The 16,431-nt window shown below is 50.6% G+C and overlaps 1 protein-coding gene and 1 pseudogene across 1 annotated transcript in view; one reads left to right on the forward strand and one right to left on the reverse strand.

Annotated features, from left to right (window-relative positions):
• The window catches only part of FSTL4 (follistatin like 4), a 334,585-nt gene that overhangs the window by 228,054 nt on the left and 90,100 nt on the right, over positions 1 to 16,431 (reverse strand). The gene's annotated exons all lie outside the window — the stretch shown is intronic.
• Positions 8,983 to 9,846, forward strand: LOC103289496 (pre-mRNA-splicing factor 38A-like; annotated as a pseudogene).

Below are 16,431 nucleotides of genomic sequence, written 5' to 3' on the forward strand. Positions count from 1 at the left end.
ACCAGAGGCTGGCTGAGACCACCCACGCTGGGCCTCTGCTGGGCACACCTGCCCAGGCACCAGGCAGGGCTGAGAACCCGCTGAAGGAGAGAGCCAGTCTGATTTCTGTCCTCTGGGAGCCGGGGGTTCAGTGCACAACCCAACAATAAACCAGCAAACTTATCATGATCCAAGCTGTTTGCATGTGCGCGTACAAATGGGATAAGGGCTGTGGAGGAAATGAACAGGCACGGGCATAGGGGAGAAATGGCTGGGCGAAACCCACATAGAGTGAGTGGACCTTTACTCGGTGCCCGAGAATGAGAAAGAGGGTGCTGTGCAGGGTTGCGGGGAGGGGAGCATGGTCATTGGAGGAGGCCAGAGTGGCTGGAGCCCAGAGGCAAAGGAGAGAGTGGGCACACGCTGAGATGTGGGAGGTAGGAAGGGGCTAGCTCACGCAGAAGGGCCTGTTGGGGACTTGTAAGGGCGATGGAGAGGGGAGCTGGAATTAATCTTTAGGTGGCTCACTCTGCCATGGGGAGAATGGTTTGTGGGGGTAAGGCTGGCAGGAGGGAAACCAGTGCGAGGGGAGGAGGGTCATTCAGGTGAGAGGGGGTTGGCTTGTCTAAGTTGGTAGCAGTGCGGGGTGGAGATGTGGACAGATTTCAGATGCAAATACAGACGGTGGAGCCAAGTGGACTTGATGCTGGAGGGGGAAAAGGGAGGGATGGCAGATGACTCGGTTTTCCAACTTGACAAGTGGATGGATTTAGTGCTGCTGCCTGAGCCGAGCATGGCCGGGAGGAGAAGTAGCTACGTCTGGGGGCTGGCAGAGAGGACAGATCAGTTTTACTCTGGGCATTTGACGCCTGAGATGCCAAGTGCTAACACCAGAGGGCTAGATCTTCCAAGCAGGTTGAACAGAAGAGGAGGGTTCAAACTGACAGGGTAGGCACATGCATTTCTTCCTCCTCCTGAGTCTCAATGAAAATGACGTTAGAAGAACAAATCACATAAAAATGGAGAATGGGAGCGCTACCCTCACTGAGCCAGGGATTTACAGACATTTCTGGAAGAACATTCATTGGTGAAAAGCCAAGAAAGGAAAAGTCATGATATCCTGAAACAGTGATACAACCTAAAAGAATGTTCTAGAGTGGGTCGAGAAACAGAGGCTCCAAGAGAGAGGACTTCAGGCTCAAGAGATAGCTGATGACTGAAGAAGTAACCTGAATGAATGCAAGGATATGTGAAAGGCAATTAATGGGGAGTAAAAAGGAGAATCTATCCGAAATTGATGCCAGGAAAAAGTCTTCATCGCATGAAACAAGGGATCAGTGTGCTGGATGCACAGAGAATGAAGTGAAATATTGGGATGTAATTTGACTTGCCAGAGGACACTTTTATAGTCACAATAATATAAATGTAATTTATTTGTCCTCAACTTTTAGAGTCAGCTTATAGATCAATGATGGGAGGCCATCCAAATGCTGGCATGGCAGGGGCAGAGCTTGGTCACTGAGTCCAACCCCAGCCTTTAAAGATGGATAAACCAGAACCGGAACTGGAATGTGATTTTCCCAAGGTCCCTCAGACTGCGGAGAGTGCCCGTGGCTCCTGCACGCCTGCCCTCCTGGGCCCTGTCCCTCCCACTGCCCACCCGGCTCACTGGGGCGGGGAACTCCCGCTGTGGTCCTGCCTTCTCAGCAAGGGCTGCTCTGACTTCTGCGGAGTTTGCCATCCAGTTCCAGTTCTGACAAGCCTTCTCCCATCTGCTTCTTTAGACACCTTTCCTCCCAGGAGGGGCAGCTATTTCCTCTTTGGAGAAGACAGCCTGGCCCGTCCAATGTGATCTGATCCAGTGCTCTGTTCCTACAGTTTTTGGACGCTACGCGAGAGGCATGGATTTGAAAAGAGAAAAGTATCAGCGGTGGGCTTTGTGCAGTGATACGTCAAGGCGCATTAGCCACTCCGCAGTGTGCTGGGCAAGCAGCCCCACACCTCCGGGTCCGCAGGGCTCTCTGACGGGCTGGACAGAGCGCTCCTGGCTGTGTGCAATGTGTCCCTCCCATGGCCTCTCTGGGTCTGAGATCAGAACTGACCAGGCACGCCTGGATAAGGACACCTTTGGCAGCCTGAGCTGACGGCTGTCCAACTGGTCATGGGGTCAAGAGGTCAGCCGGGCCAGTCCTCTGCATCCAGACCAATGCCGCTGCTTAGACAGGCTTCATGGGAGACGTCTTCTAGAGAAACTCGCTGCAGGGGTGGCGTGATGGACTCCACAGGAAAAAAAGGCAGACTTCAGGTCTCACCTCGCCTCTTCCTGCTGAACTTTCTTCCCATTCTAGGCCCAGCGAGGCTCAGGGGAGCTAGCCCCATCTTCAGAGCTACCCACGTCACACCTGGAAACTGAGACCTGGGTGTGGAGCATCTAGGGCGGCATCGCACGCACAGGTAACAGTAAGTGATGGCTAATGACTACAGAATGGGACACACAAACATACGCACAGCCTCTCTATGGCCCCTGCATCCCCTCCCTCCCAGTGCCCAGCAGCTCCAATCACGCCGCCTGAGGGGAAAGGACGGGGGCAGAGGGGACCAAGTTTTGGCAGAGAAGCAGCGGGTGTGCAGGGCCCAGCTGGAGAACAAGGCACCTCTGGAAGGCAGGCTCCGATTCTGCGGGGGCCAGGCCCTTCCACTCTAGCCCCTGCAGGAGCGCGCCCAGCCCCGCCCATGCAGCAGGGAGGGCACCGGCCAGCGGCAAATGTCAGGCTCTGCCTGTCGGTGCGAGTAATCCCATTCAGCAGCTCATCAAGGGCGTTCCGTGCCCAGGGATGGGCAAACCTCCCTGGCTTCCGTGACTTATAGGCAGGCATTGCAACATTAAGCAGCTATTTGCGAAGAAGGCCTTCATTTTCTGCTTCCCTACCCTGGCATTAATAAGGAAAGCACACCTAATTGCCAAGAATGGTTGAGGCAAGGAGAGAAAATTCTGAACGCCAGGGTCAGTGGAAAGGGCTGGTGCACCCACGATTTCTCCTAAGTGGTCTCTCCTCCGTCTTAGCAGCTTCTCCAAGGGCAGTAAACAAGCAGCAACTTCTTTGCAGTGTGGGAACTGTCTCGTTGAGGTAGTCCTGCAATTTTAATTGATGATGTCCACTCCCACCACCCGTGGGAGGAAGACAGCGCACAGGGTCCCCAGGCAGCCTAAGTCATCCACGGTCCCAAATCGTCCCAGTGTTCAGCTCCCACCGGGCCAGGGACCGAAAGGGGATGTTTGCGTGCCTCAAGGGGGCTGTGCGCCGCCGGTCCAGGCCAGGCCGGTCCCAGGCCGTGGCCTTCGCAGACGTACATCGGGGCGGGTTGGGAGCGTCTTAGTTGAGAACTAAGCTCCAGGCTTCACGTCCTGAGACGCCTGCTCCCTTTAGACAACAACTGTATTGGTTTTCCCCGTTAACTACCAACAGGTGGGAGAGAAGGGCACACAACAAAATGTCATTTATAATTTAAAATTCTTTATTGAAAAGGGCTCCGCGGTAATAGGCCACCTTCAATCATTTCGAAGATGCCTTCACAAAGGAGGCGCCGGCGCCTGGGAGGGAGGTCGAGGGTTTCCCAGTGTTTCGCCTCCCTCCACCCCCTGCCTCCCTCCCTCAGCCCTCCTGTCAGAAAGCTATTTTATCTCCGGGGAAGTTTTATGCCAGGGGTATATGACCAGAATACATGAAGGTCTTTTAAATTTATTTTCAATAGCCCTGCTTACTCTCTTCCCTCTGAAATATTTAGCATCTAACTCGTTCTTTCTGCTGCTAGCAAAGTCCAGGTGCAGGTAGGTGGCTCGGTAGAGCTGGCAGAATGTCACACCAAGGTAATTGTTTCTCTTTATTTCCTCTAGATAGAGAATAAGTAATGGGCGAGTCTGAATTAACAGGCGGTGCTTCCATCACCGGCTCCAGCGATAAACATAAAGCAGGAGATTGAATTTGGAGTGGTCTGCATAATCAGCTCCCCGCCCCCCTCACTTCAGAAGCCTGCCTGTGAATGACTCTACATTCCCCGCCAGTTCTGCTCCGGCCAGTGATGGTTCCCACCCTTCGGAAACTCTGAGCGGAGGAACTGCCTCTGTATCTGGCCTCAAGAAGAGTGTGGGCCGGTGGGATCCCCCTCATGGAGCACTGGACAGTGCAGCGGGGCGGGTGGGGGGTCGGGGGTAGGCAGGGGCAGAGTTCAGGGAAGAAGGAGGGGCAGAGAAAAGGCAAAGAGTAGAGGCAAGAACCAAGGTGCTTGAGGTCAGCTGGGAGGTGGGAGAAGGTAAGCGCATGGGGCAAAAGCACAGGCCACAGCACCCAGACAGGAGTCCTGATGGGCATCTGAACCAAATGGAATCAATCCCCAAACCTTCCAAAGCCTCACCACTGGGCTTCCAGTAAGTTGTGTGAAGCTCGATTACAAAACCATGAAGGAAGCGCGTAGCCGCGCCGGCCCGCTCGGCACCCTGTGGAGGGCCCCTCAATTTCCTTATCTCCTGTGGACCTTATTACATTCGGCGTTAATATGCAGCCCATGTGGGCTCTAAATGAATATTGGTCTAAGCACTTGGTTTAGCTAAAGTACACTGTTACTATCTTATACCAATGCTCTTATACCTCGCAGAATAATTTGAGATTGGGAACAAAGTTTGTTTTTCCCCCCTCCAAGCATTTTAAGCAGACAAGGCATAAATATTCATGAGTGATAGGAAAGCTAGCTAGAGAGAAGTTGTGGTAGAGAAAATGATTCTGTGAAATTTTTATAGCCCAGCCATTACTCTTAATAGAAAACAGTACATCAGATGTCAAATCTGCCATCCTCAACAATGGATGCCCATTTTCTTTTTTAAAAAAATATATTTGTACTGATTGCAGAGAGGAAGGGAGAGGGAGAGAGAGATAGAAACATCACTGATGAGAGAGAATTGTTGATCAGCTGCCTCCTGCACGCCCCCTACTGGGGACCGAGCCTGCAACCTAGGCATGTGCCCTGACGGGAATCAAACCCGCGACCCTTCAGTCTACAGGCCGACGCTCTATCCACTGAGCCAAGCCAGCTAGGGCCAGATGCCCATTTTCTGGGGAGAGAGAGGTCTCTGTCCCACCAACGTTTCCGCTGTGTTTTCCAGAGTCCCCTTCCCTCACCCGTCACAGTTTCTTTATTCAGGAGCCAGAGGTTGTCCTTTCTGTGGAGAATGGACCTCACTGACCCCATGTCTGTGGAACCCACTGAGTGATCATTCGATGTAGATATACATATGTTATAACTAGAATTGGAAGACTGATTTGTAAAGTTCCTTCTCATGTCACAGTGTGAACCCCAGGAAATGGCTGATGAGGTTAGGAACCAAGCGAAGTCTGGGTCAGATACACTCAGTGCCTGGGGCTGGGGTCATGGGACCCACCTGAAGGTTATAACCATGACCTTGGCCTCTTTGGCAAAGTGTCTTAACACCTGGGGCTGAGCCTGGCACAGTGAGTGCTTAGTAAACCATTTGCGTTAGTGAAGGTTTTTGCATGTTCTGCCATCACCACTCTGCTCAAGGAGCCAACAGACTAATGCCATTGATATGCAAATGTTTACCCACTATGTTTCAGTCTGTTTAAAATAACTGTTCAAATGACTCACTAATTGTCCATGAGAATAAACCATGTAACAATTCCACAATTTTTTTTTTAAAATCTTAACATCAGGGAGGGAGGCTGGGAGGAAGGGAGGAAAGAAGGAAAGGGGAGGGGGGAGTTATAAAAATTTTGTTCTGATTTCTCAAGAGAGGGAGTCAAGTTTCTCATAAATGACCAATAAGCAGTTCCACCATTTTCTCTCTGATGCTCCCTGCTATTCTAACAAATTCCACTTCTTCCCTGCCTATCCGCCAGATTGCCACTCCGTGGAGCATCTACTTTATGCTGACTACTCTGCTCAGTGTTTTCATACTTCTCATTGAATCCTCCTAGCAAACCTGTGGAGACGGGGCTTATAAGTCCCCACCTTGCAGATGAGGAAACCGAGACTGGAGAACATATGTGGCTTCAGAGCTGGGAATCAAACTGCTCTGTGGGGTTCCTGCTTTTTCCCCGGTTTCCAGTATTTCTCTCTTCAGGAAGGTACAGGGTGGCAGACTTGACCCCTTAATGTTTTGTCTGCTTCTCTTCTCTGAGAGAACAACCGGCTGCATTTTAATTGGCTCGGGTGACAACTTTACTGAAAGCATCTTCTTTAAACTTTATCTTCAAAACTCTGCAAGATCCTTTTTCTTTCTTTGCTGAAAAGTGCCACTTTCCCAGAGAATTCAGAGAGAAATTTGCCCAGATAACTGATAACGCCGTTGGCGGGTACTAAAGCACACCTCTCATTGCAGACATTTCATATTACTTTGTGCTTCAATTATTGAAAAGTTTCCATTGTCCGGCTTATGTGACTTCATCAGTGATGGCATCTGAGGCGGATGCCAATCCATTAACACCAGTGGGACAATTTTCTCTTTCCCAGTCTTACGCTAGTAAATACGACTGTAAGAGCGAGTTTCATTAGGGAGCAAATTATGTTCTTCCATTGGAGGCCCCGTTGAACCCCAAGCCACTTTCCATGCTCCTCCAAGATTTTACTGATGAAAAATAGGTGGGAATTAAGTAGGTAACCAATTTCTTGATTTTTTTTCCTCTCTCAAAATGTATGCTGTGGCCTCAGATGGACTTAGATGCACACAGCTACCTTCATCCTCACGATTTATGATGTGACTGTACACACAACCAGTCTAAAAATACCATGACTGCTCATCTGAAATTCTAAGTTTCCTGGTGAGATACAAGTCGCCTGGTCTGCTTCTATCAGCGACTCGGGTTTGAACCACAGGCATGAGTATCTGTAACTGCGGTAATAGGCAGGGGGTAAATAATGCATTTTCAGGAGAGAGCCTTATTTTGTTGCAATTTTAGAATGCATTCCCAATATCAGAGGCCTGCAAATGTAATCTTAATTTCTTCCGTGATTTTCTCTTTAAGATTCTCCATGGATCCCCCGAGTCAAGAAAATGAGTAGTTTATCATCTGCCTGATCAACAATGGCCGAGTTCACCCACGTTGCCTCATCCGTTTCCTTCCATCAGATCAGGATAAGATTTTAATTTTTCATGAAGAGTGAAACTGTGGCTTTTTACATGGCCAGATAACTGGGGTAATCGGCTCACACACAGTAATGCAGTTTCGGCTGCAGGCTCCCGAGGCCACTGAGCTGCCCTCAATTGTGGAATGGAAAGGATGCTGCCTTCTCAGGTGGAGGGGGGGGGGCAGGAACTTGGGGGGATAGGGGAGGGATGTACACTTAGGATGGAGACCAGCCACATCCCACCCACAGGGCAGCCCATGGGTGAGTCTTGAAAGTATACAGCTAAAAGTCATTCCTTCTGTCTCAAATCTTTGAATATTTTCCACGTGAAGTGAAATTATTTGGGTAATTCTTTAAGTAAAACAAAAATGTCCAATGCTGGGGAAAGCATCTAGAGAAGTTTAAATAAAATAGAAACGTTGAAAAAAATTCTGAACTCCTTGTTACATGTTCTTGTATTGTCTCATGTTATTTCCTTCATAGCACACTTACCAGTACCTAACACTTGTAAGTTTGTTCACTTGCTAATTGTCTCCCTCCACTGCAATGGTGGTCCCATGGAGACAGGGGCCTTTTGTGTCTTGCTCACTGCAGGCTCCCTGGGTTCAGACCAGTGCCAGGCACACAGAAGGAGCAAAATACGTGTTTGCTTGGGTCAATGAATGAACTGGGAGTCACCAGCCTGAGTCTAGCCTGACTCCACTGATGACTTAACTGTAACAGGGTATCTGAGACCCACTTCATTTCCATCCAAAGAGAATGATACTATAGCCAATAAATGGAAACCACTCAGATCTTCCTCAACTAGTGGATGGTTGAACAAAATGTGGCACATAGGATGCTGTAGGATTCAGTGATGAAAAGAAATGAGGTTCTGATACACAGAAGAACTTCAAGAACATTTGCTCAGTGAAAGAAGCCAGACCCACTAGGCCACAAATTTATTTTTAGTCCACCTATATGAAATGTCTAGAAGAGGCAGATCTACAGGCAGAAAGTGGATTAGTCTCTACAAATGGGCATGAGGTTTCTTTTGGGGGTGATGATGGAAACCTTCTAAAATTAGATTGCAGTAATAGTTGCACAGTTCTGTAAATATAATAAAACCATTGAATTGTACAGTAAACACGGGTGAGTTTTATGGTATGTAAATTTATCTCAATAAAGATGTTTAAAAAAATGAAATACTCCTGCATCAAATAATCAGAGGAAAAAAGCCTCAAGTCTATTGACCACACAGACAGAGTTTTGGTCAAACTAGAGATAATGTCTAGGCCTCAGTTGTGTTTCAGCTCCAGACCCAGATAGCAGCAAGGCCAGGTAGGACCATGCCATGGCTGACACCAGGACCAGCTACGATGACGAATGAGCCCCTGCCCTGACGCCAACCAATCAGCAGAGACCACAACCCTGAGGAGACACACCTGGAAAGCTGATGACTATTCTATTGAGACCCTCCCCTGAGACCTCCTGAGTAAAGGCCTTAAGAGCTGGTCACAAGCTCCAGTCACGGGTCTCATGGTCATGGCCCTATGTGGGAGCTGGGTAAGGAGACACTGCTGGAGCTGGGTCACCTCTGGCTGCCATGGCTTGCACCCTGCACCCACAGGCTTCTAGTGGACTGGTTTCACCAGAGGGAAAAACACCAGCCATTGAGTTAAACAGAAGCAGGATTCCATCAGTATCATGGCACTGTCTTTGAAAGGAACCTGTGCAACATTTCCAATTTCAAGATGGTCGCCTGAGCTATGTAAATGAGACTTCCTTCACCTTTCTCCTTTTCTCACTGGGTTTTTTATTTATTTTTTAAACCTGGACATGACACACTAAAGGACCTGACAGAAATAGAACTGAAGGCGTTCTAAAATGACAAACTGCAGGGTCCAGGATGCTCACAGCATCCATGGCACCTGCCCTTGATATCTGGTGGATGGGATCATTCAGGCGCGAATCTAGGAGCCCAAGTACTGGAAAGAGGAGTGCTTGGGACTTACGCCTGACCTTGTAGTCAATGAAGCCATGGAGTTCAGGTTTGTGGGAGGCATCTACGGTGGCAACATAAAGCCAGCTCCCTTTCTGTGTTTGACCTTGAGGATGCTTCAGATTCCACTGGAGAAGGATCTCATTGTTGGGTTTATAAAAAATGAAGACTTCAAGTATATCCACATGTTGGGAGCACTTTACATGAGGCCACCAGGCACTGCAATTGATTGGAGCCACTACAAGTACTTGGAGCCTCTGTACAATGACTGTAGAAGAATTAAGAGCCAGAACCAAAGTGGGAAGTTCGAACTGGTGCACGTAGATGAGTTCATTGATGAACTGCTCACAGTGAGAGAGTCTGATATCATTCTGGCCCGGCCACAGGAACACCGAGTGCCTGGGCAAGCCGCGAGAGTGGAGCCTCGGGTTAGCGCTCTAGACAAGGACATGGATGAGGTGGAATCCAGTGAAGAGGAGGAGGAGAAAGTGGACAGGGTACCATTACCTGATCACCACCAGAGAAGCTACTGAGACTTGGACCAGCCCCGTTGTTCTCCCACACTGTGCTGTAGGAGAAGGAGGAGCCCCCGCCCCCCCCCTCCCCCGCCAAACACACACTGAGAGAAGCATCAGAGCCGGAGTCCAAGAGGGCACGGCAGCATCCTGTTCCAAGTCCCCGGGTCGTCACCACAGTCGCAGGCATGGAGCCACTCAAAATCTCCTGGAAGGCCTAAGAAAAGCCACTGAAGAGCCGGAGAGAGAATGAGGAATAGGCTCAGTTTGGCTTGAGTCCATGGCCTCCTGCAGATATGAAGGCATCTCTCCAGGTGGAAGGATTAAGGTCCACTCCTGAGGCAGCTATGAGAATATTTTATGTGTGTGTGGTTTTTTTTTTAACCTAAAAGTTTCTCCACTTTATTTTTTAAATGAAAGAGGAGCTGAGTTTTGTGTCTCTCTTTGAATCCTAATCCATGTTTGAGGGATAATGGTCCCTAGGGGCTGCTTTTGAATCCTTTATAAAACCAACATTGAGGATTTGAGGGGTGGAGGGTATGAATGACCAGGAGAGGATATGACCACCTAGTGACCTTTTTGTTATTAAAGTTAATACACCATTTTCAAAAAAATAAACAGACTCAGATGCCTGACAAAAATGAAAGACTACCTGTGTGCCATGAGTTCTTTCTGTGGTCTTTGGGAAATGCATACAGGTGTAGCTACTATGCCTTTCATCTCCTTAAACAAAATAAACTACGTACAAGACTCAAAAATTGTTTTGAACAAAGAAGGTGACACTCTTCCCTCCTTCTCCATGAGGATCAAATGGGACAATGTTTATCAAAGCGTTTGATACATAAAGCGAGAAAAAACTGGTGTGCATCTGATGGAATCCCACACTGCTGACCACAGCTGTCCCTCCCTCCCCCCCCCCCCCCCACACACACACAGAGCAAACAGTGCGGGGGACACCGATGCTGGAGCTCGATGCCTGGGTTTGAAGCTAAGCTCTGCCATCTACTGGCCCCAGGATCTTGGGCAAATGACTTCACCTCTGTAAGCCTCAGTTTCCTCATCTGTAAAATGGGAATTTTAATATCGATCTCATTGTCTCCCATCTGAACCTGGTGCAGAGTAAGCCCTGTATAAATACAGGTGGGGCAAAAGTAGGTTTATAGTCGTGAGTATGGGAAACAGAGTTTATTCTTGTATTATTATTTATCAATTATTGTATTATTTTCTATACAAACAACTGTAAACCTACGTTGGCCCCGCCCTGCATTTGCCGTTACTACTATTTGAGTTTCTCAGTGAGACTGAAAAGCCAAATGCCACCAAAGTGCTCGCACAGCCATCTTACTGCACCAACGGCCAGAACATCGCTCCCAGTGACGGCCGGAAAAGTAAAGCGCTTTCAGATTCACCAAGGTTTGCTTTGGGAGGCATTCTCCCATTTGACCTTCGCCACCCCCTTGCCCTGATAATGCCTGGCTTGGGTCAAGTTAACCTTGGGCCAACTTAAATCCATGTCTACCAGTAGCCGCAGCTGCTGGATAGCAGGTGAGAGGGCCTGTGTGTGTGAGTGCTGGGGGCCAGCGTCTCCTCTGTCCCAGTCTTTCTGCTGTGTTTTCTCCAGTGATGCCTCTCTTAGAATCTCACATCTAATCCTTAAGCCTCTGCTCTCAGATGACCTTCCACATGACCCTGAAGAAATGCTTCGTTAGATGATGAGCCTCTGTGTTCCCGGGAAGAAAAACTTGATGTTTACTTCCTTTGTTCGCTTCGGCAACACATACACTAAATGAGACTTCTCTCCCGAAGGCTTTACCACTGACCGAGCAGCAGGCCATGCACATCACAGCTGAGACGTGTGGGGAGGGGGGAAGACGAGCCAGCCCGTGACACAGACGCAGCCCCGGCAATCCCAGATGCCCCCGAAGTCCAGGCTGCAGGGACAGTGGCCACTGCCTAATAAGCTTAATGAGCCAGCCCGGCGGTGGCGGGGGCCACAATGTTTGCTGAGCATATTCTGAGAGCAGGCCTACGTCTGGTGCCTGCACAAGCAGCGAGCATGGGGCCCAGGTATTTGGGCCTTTAATCCCTGCTTGGGGTTTGGGTTGTCCGTTTCCTTCCTCCCTCCCTCCTTCCTTCCTTCCTTCCTTCCTTCCTTCCTTCCTTCCATCCTTCCTTCCTTCCTCACTCACCCGCAGATACATTTTTATTGATTTTTAGAGAGAGAGGAAGAGAGAGAGAGAAGTATCAATCAGTTGCCTCCCATAGGCACCCTGACTGGAGATTGGACCTGCAACCTAGATATGTGCCCTGGCCAATAATCAAACCCACAACCTTTTGGTGTACAGGACGATGCTCCAACCAACTGAGCCCCCCAGCAGGGCCTAGGTTTTGGTTCTGATCCTAACCACTCCTGAGCTTCCAAGCACTGCTGTGGAAGGACTCATCACAGGCGCTAAGCCACTCACAGGTGCTAATCTGAATGAATGAACATTTTCTTTGTTCATTCATTCAGCAAATGTTTGTGCATGCCCCCTGTGGGCCAGGCTCTGTGTCACTGCCTGGATTTGCAAGGGTGACAGGCCAGACACAGTCCCTACAAGCAGGGAGTGATCCAGAATTGACCCACCACGAGGAGGGAACGTTCCGCTCCTAGGACAGCAGCCTAACGCAAGGAGGATGGTGGGGCAGGGGGGGGGGGAGGGAGGAGGGCTGCAAACTTCTGACTCCTGTCCTCGGCACCTAGGAGGGCACCCCTACAGCAACAAACCCCGAGCATAGGCAGAGAGAACTGGATCCCAGCTCCTGGGGATAATGGGTCTGGAGAGCAAGGGACAGAGGGAGGGAGGCGGGAGGGAGGGGAGGCAGCTGACTCCAGGTGGGAAGGGGAGACATCTGAGAAAGACGAGCAGGACCACAGCCAGGCAGTCCGCCTGCACACGCAGTCCCAGTTTCACTAAAAACGAATGCTAATCGATGAAGGGGGGAAAATGCCACGCGAGTTGTTTGTTTGAAAAAGAACAAGGGAGCCCAGACTGCAATGCCAAGAGACGCAAACTCAGATCCAGGCTTCTGGCTGGCACTGCTCCGGCTCAGGCTGTGGAGCGACACTGACGGCACGCCGCCGCGGAGGACAGCGCGGGAGGGAGACCGTTAACAATGGCCAGGCTCCCGGGAAACATCGCCGGCGAGGGTGGGGGCTGCGCAGGGGTCAGTCTGGCTCAGCCTTGATTGTCACAGGCCCTGAGGAAGCCACAGGAGTGGCCGGCTTCCAGAGAACGCTGCAGGGGCTAACACAGGCTGACCCCCTGCCTTGCCCATTGGTGCCCATCACTTCCTGCCAGGCAACCAGCTGACTGCCCAGAGCAGGGCCCTGCAGCTCACCCTTAGTCCGAGTGGGAACACAGATTTATAGGCCCAGCTGTCAAGAGAGTGAGCAGGAGCAAGGGGGCTCCCCTACCACAGCACACAGCCAGGAGGGTCGGAGGGGAGGAGAAGATGGTGTGTGTGAGGGTAGGGTGTCCCAAGGCCTCCCTTGAAGGGCAGAGGTTTGGGGATCCCTCAGCCAGTGTAAGGGTCAGCTTCAATTTGTCAAAAGGAGGGAGGCTCAGAGTAGGCCCACCTGGGGCTGTGTGCCCTGGGAAGGCAGCCCCCCTGGCCCCTGCAGGTAACCCACCAGGGCTGCACAGAGACCTGAGGGTCTCGTGGACGCTCCATCTTCAGAGAAAGCCAAGCAGCCGGCAAAGGGTGTGTACGCACGCCTCCACACATGTGCACCCCACAGTGAGCCCTCGCTCAGCGCCCACCCCAACGACAAGGCTGGGGCTATGACTGCACTCTCTCCTAAAGCCAGACCTTCTAAGCCCATCTGAGTCACATATGGATGGGCTAGCCGTCCTCATCATGGACCAGACCCCCCTGACCCTGGCCCCGGACGGGTCTCATTACTTAGCTTACAGGCGAAGGCCAGTTCACCAGCCAGCTTTTCCCTTCCTCACAGAGCTTCTCACCACCAGGTTTCGTGGTTCAGCAAGATGCCTGCGGGGCACGGTGGTGGGAAGCCAGGAGGCTCCAGGGCAGGTGGGAGCCTCTGGGCAGAGGCAGACAGGGGGTCAGCAGAAGATGAAACCCTTTCCTGCTGTCAATCCTGCCACAGCCCACAGGACGCCTCCTTAGCCCCCTCCCAAACCATCTGAACTAGAGGTGCTGGCTGCAGTTTCTCCCTGCAGCCTGCTAGGCCTCCCAGCAAGAATGTCCACTCCCATTATTTCCCTTTGGTCCCTCGCCCCTCTTATCCCCACTCCAAATTCCCAGCATCCATCACTCTCCAGCCAAGTGGCTGCTTCAGTGTCCACTAACCGGGCTCTGCTGTCCCTTGCCCCCTGTCCACCCTCTCCCAGATGAACCTCTGCCCAGGTAGTAGGTCCATGCAGGTCCTCTGTCCGCTGGGTGTGGCACCTTCTCTGCTGCATAGCAACCTGGGCAATTTCTTTATCTCCCAGGCATGGACCCTTGAAGTGAATGAAAGTCAGCAGCGGAAGTGATGTATCACGCACTCCGAGCCCCCTCTCTGCAGAGACTTGAAATGTAGGAAGAAGACTGCTTTCTGAGAAGGATGTTTCTCTCACAGGCCTCCTTGCATAGAACTTGGAAGACAACACTGGAAGAAAGGCCACTTCCACTGCACAAATTGGGCTTTAAAAAAAAAAAAAAGGAACTAGAAATAATTAAAATTCCCGTTTTCTTCACTAACCAAGAAAGGAAGTGTAGAAGACACCCGCTAGCTTACATGTGAGGGGAACTCTGTTCTACGTTGATGAGAACCATCACGTGTCCAAGAAAAGCATGCCTCGTGTGAGGCTTAGAACAGCTCACCTGAGAATCCCCACCCTCTGCGGGCCCAGAAAGAGAACCGCCTCTGCTACCCAGACCTCCACGGCTTTCTCTGCACCCCAAGGTGGCTCTTCCCAGACACTGCTCAGTGGCACTGTCTACTGTCCCTTACGTGAGAACGCAGTGACAAGAGCCTGGTGCCGGCATTCGGGACACTTCAGATCTAGTCCCAGCTGACGTCAGCATGAGGCCCTGTGTCCCTCTCTGTAAAGTGGGGATATCCCCGTCTTACTTCGCATGGTTGTCATCGGGATAAATTGAGGTCCTGAGCGTGATGGCTAGAGCTCCCTGCATGCAAACAGCTTGTATTTATTAAGTAACAATTCTTATTGCTGTAGGAAGATGCTTTGAATTCAGGCTAACTCTCATTTAGGGATGATTTGCAGGCTACCTTCACCCAGAGAACTTTCCTGGCTCCTCTCTTGTTTTTATCTCTTTGTCAAGGATTTCAATACATTTATATTACCCTGGATAGTAGCTGTGAATTTTGGTATAAAAATGAAATGTGACTGCCTCAGATAGTGCCACTTCTCTACCCAGAAAAAAACAACAACAACCTATCTGTAAGACATTCCAGAGCATCAAGGGTTGGTCTCCGGCCACAGAGGGGACCCTGCAGCAGCCCCGCAGGGGGAACACGGTCCTCTTACTGAGCATGTGCTTTGGAATAAGTACAGAGCCAGCGCACACATTCACAGCCGGCTCTTGGGAGCAGGTGCTAAAGAACTCTCTGCCTGGAGACTCATAGAGGAGGCAGGAGGGAGCCCTTCATGGGCAGCTAAAGGCGCTGATTCCCATGCAACCGAACCTCACCACTTCTGGTTCGTCGGGAGGGTGGCAGCTGTGTGTGCAACGGCTGACTTTGGGAACACTGAAAGTGAAGTCTCATTTAATTTCCGTTTTGCAGCCACTCAAACTAGAAATGGCCAGAACTTGCTGCTCTGCAGAGGTCCTTTAAGAGGCAAATGACTCATCATCAGCACATTCCTAGCAAATATGCGAGTGAAAACAGCCAGGGCAGCAGCAAATAAGTTGTCTTAGCGGGTGCGGGGCAGACACAGGCTCTGCTGCAGGCTTGCCGACAATACTCAGAGTCTCAGCAAACACTCAGTGCCTGGAAAACTCAGCCAGTTCCTGGCTATCAAGAGGCTGTGGGTTGGGGAGGCTGAATGGCTCAGCTCTGCCGTCCATGGGCACACGTTTGGTCCTGAATCTGTTACCTAAGTGCAGGAGGCAAACTCTCCCACAGGTGGCAAACACTCTTTTCTCCAATTCTGGACGATGTGGCTGTCTTCCTGTGGGTAAATGGACATATTCTCAAGGTGAGCAGGATGTACCTGTCACTAGAAGTACTTGCAATCACAGCAGGATTAGCTCACACTCATGAACATGTAATCTTCATGTAGCCATCAGTAACTCACGGGCTCGAGGAAGAGAGAGGGAGCAAGCGGTGTGTGTGTGTGTGTGTGTGTGTGTGTGTGTGTGTGAGAGAGAGAGAGAGAGAGAGAGAGAGAGAGAGAGAGAGAGAGAGAGAGGCTGACAAAGATAGCAAAGAAGAGAGACTATGAGAGTATAAGAGAGACCTAAAGAGAAGAGAGAAAGAGGAGGGGGTACAGGGAGAGAAGAAGAGACCAAAATGGAGCAAGTAAGACAGACCTTGAGAGAGATACACAGACGGAGAGAGACTGAGAGACTGACGGAGAGACCAAGGAGGGGAGGGTGGGACAAAGAGAGAGGTTGGTTCCTCTAAGGTACAGGAGAAAGGGACATCATCCTAGCAAGCATGCCCTTCCCTGTCTGTCCTTCAGTTTCTTTAAAACCAGCTCAATCATCAACCACATTTCAAACTGCTTTTGAGGAGGTAAGCTGAGAAAATTGTGTTTCCCTATGAAAAACCCAGCACCCCACACAAGGCACTCCCTGGCTTGC

Source organism: Eptesicus fuscus, chromosome 6 (assembly GCF_027574615.1).
Source record: "Eptesicus fuscus isolate TK198812 chromosome 6, DD_ASM_mEF_20220401, whole genome shotgun sequence".
NCBI classification, from domain to species: Eukaryota; Metazoa; Chordata; class Mammalia; order Chiroptera; family Vespertilionidae; genus Eptesicus; species Eptesicus fuscus.